The sequence below is a fragment of the Chenopodium album genome, chromosome 8 (genome assembly GCF_948465745.1).
Source record: "Chenopodium album chromosome 8, dcCheAlbu1.1, whole genome shotgun sequence".
Taxonomy (NCBI): Eukaryota; Viridiplantae; Streptophyta; class Magnoliopsida; order Caryophyllales; family Amaranthaceae; genus Chenopodium; species Chenopodium album.
In genome coordinates, this window is record NC_137841.1 from 18,625,276 (window position 1) to 18,628,250 (window position 2,975).

At 36.7% G+C, this 2,975-nt stretch overlaps 1 non-coding gene across 1 annotated transcript; it reads right to left on the reverse strand.

Annotated features, from left to right (window-relative positions):
- Window positions 1-2,605: 2,605 nt before the first annotated feature.
- On the reverse strand, window positions 2,606-2,712 carry LOC145556966 (small nucleolar RNA R71). Its single transcript, XR_014092054.1, has one exon. It is a non-coding gene; the product is annotated as a small nucleolar RNA R71 (small nucleolar RNA).
- Window positions 2,713-2,975: the final 263 nt, after the last annotated feature.

Consider the following 2,975-nt stretch of genomic DNA (forward strand, 5'->3'; position numbering starts at 1 on the left):
GATCCTGAGATCGAACGATCCTTCCATAGACAGAAGAATCTTTACAAGCAAATTCTGGCGGATTCTGGTGATAATAATAATCACCGAGATCCTCCAATTGATTCTAGCGATTCAGAGATATCATCATATCCAGAATCAGAGATGACGGCTCCAAAGAAGCTTAGTGATTACTCACTGTAGGGAATAGTTTCAAGCCTTTAAAATCCCACTAGCTTGAACCCCACTGTGATCATACACTAAAGTACGGTGGCGTCCAAAAGGGAAGAAGATAGAGCAAAAGAGGCGCCAACAAGTTTTTAAGGAACTTGTAAACCGTTCATAGGATGAAGGTTACACCCCTTAACGATCCAAGAGATCGTCAACTCCATAAGGTCATGAACCAAGTAAGGGTTCGGGGATGAAGGTACAAATCCAACCTAAAAGAGATTGAACCTACCCTAATAATAGGCCTCTACTTTATTCTGCTCGTATTCATGTGCGCTTTCTGACTAACATACAATCAATAGGATTAACCCTAAACCTGTTTAATCTATGTTGGTTGAATTTAATGCACAAATAAACTATTATTGGTGATCACTTGAATTATAATCACAATTAACCCTAACAAGATTATTAATTATCTTATTAAGCGTGATTACAAATACCAATTCCCTTTAAGCATGCATAAAAGGTGATCAAGCAATAACAATAAAAAATATATCAAGCAACATAATAAATAATCATGAATAATAATTATAAATAATCATGGAAATAATGAATATCATAATCATAACAATCAGAAATATTAATAATCATAATTATAACAATATTCATGTTAAAGCATAATAAAAGTAAGATCCTAGGCATGATACTAACAAGATTAATAACAAACCCTAGCATGTCACTAAGCAATAAAAATCAAAGCTTTAGCCCTAACATGATACTAACATGAATTAATATTAGAAAGAATATAGGAAGCATCGTACTTTTAATCATACTTGATATTAAAGTTACCCTAGACATGATACTAGGAATCAAAATAACAATCTAAGCATGATATCTACATCATAAAATCAATTTAAACCATTAAAGTACTTACTTGGATGCCTCGTACCTCTTTCTAATAACAAAATACACGCGTTAGTAACTTCAAGGAAAATAATAATCAAAACAATTAAATTAAATAATTGAAATAGAGATTTGGGACCAAACCCTCAGAAATTAAAACCTTTCACGTCTAGGGCGAAGGCAACTTCGAATATGGCTAGGTGTTTCTAGATCTTGTGAATGCGGAATTTTGTATTAAAAAGCAAGAAAGAATTTAAGAAAGAAAAGAATGCTAGAGAATTAATGTTTATTGAGAATTGATGAATGAGAGATGTAGATGAATTGCGAATGAAAAGAATTAGATGAATGAAAACTTGTGAATGAAGAGAGTTGATGAAAGCTAATTAAAACTAATTGTTGATGAGAATTCGTGAATGAAAACGGAGTTTTTAATACGATATTTATAGAGAAAACCATCCAAAAAAGATAATTTAACAAAACAGAGTCTGAAGATCGCAAAACCACATTGGCGCCAGCCTTGGCTAACTGGCGCCAGGCACCAGTGGCTAGCGCCAGGCGCCAATGGCTAGCGTCTGGCGCCAAGCCTGGTTCTAGGCGCCAAGCCTGGTTCTAGGCGCCAAGCCTGGTTCCAGGCGCCAAGGCCTGGGGTTGGACGCCAAACTGGTTTTCAACGCGTTTTCGAAAATCCGATAAATTTCCCGTACTGGAAGCTAAAATAATATAATTCCATCGAAAATGCTATTTGATCTTGATTAAAACTCTGAAGAGTCCTAATTGAATTAGAAATGATGAGAACCTTCTAGAATGTTCTTGAAGACTAAAACCATTCCTAATTGCATTAGGAATGATAAATCATATTAGGCCCTCCCCTAGATCATTGGGCCGTACATAAAGCTCAAATCGGACCCAGTTTAGTAAATTGGCCATAATTTCCTCAACATTCATCGGAATTGGGCTTATAATATATCGTTGGAAAGGTCTTTGCAAGCCCCGTCCAACTACACCACTATTGGACCCATATCATGGACCAACCAAACTGGATTGGCTATTTTCTTAAAATAAAGTTTTCAAAAACAGGGAGAAGAGAAAAGAAATAAAACTTTCCGCAACACTAGACCTTTCCACACTTTCGTTTCATTCGATTATGATTCGACGTGAAAGGAACTCATCACCGGGTTTGGTTTTGGGGAGACACAAATGGGTGTCTACACTCACAATAGAAGCTTACAGATTTTCCACACCTTACTCGCACTCCAGCTCTTGATGGGGTACAGTTCGAGATTAAACCCCAATTTATAACGATGATAGAAAGGAAGCAATTTAGTGGAGCTAAGGGTGAAGACCCAAATCTTCATATTGCAGCTAAGGGTGAAGCAATACCATGAGGCAAGCTAGGGTCACACAAGACCAAATCAGGGAGATTTTCTTTCCTTTTTCTTTAACTGGAAAAGCAAAATTATGGTTTAATGTTTTAAATAGAACTGCACTTGGGATAACTGACTGGGAAACTCTTGTTTTGAATTTTTATCACAAATATTATCCTGCAGAGAGAACAGCTGTATTACGGAGTGCAATTCAGAACTTTGCCCAAGAAGCCGATGAAACTTTATATGAGGCTTGGGAGAGGTTCAAGGACCTACAAAGAGAATGCCCCCACCATAATTTGGCACAATGGAAGTTGATCCAAGCCTTTTACAATGGAATTGGAAATTCATCTAGAATAATCTTGGATTCTGCAGCTAGTGGGAGGTTTATGAACCTTAATGTTGATGATGCGGGTCAGGTTATTGAAGATATGACGATACATAATTCCCAATATGGGAATCCTAGAGGCTTTGCTAACATGGGGAAGCATAGTGTTGACTTTGTATCCTTTTTGCAAGCTCAATTAACCTCTATCTGCCAGAAATTAGATAATCTTAGCACTG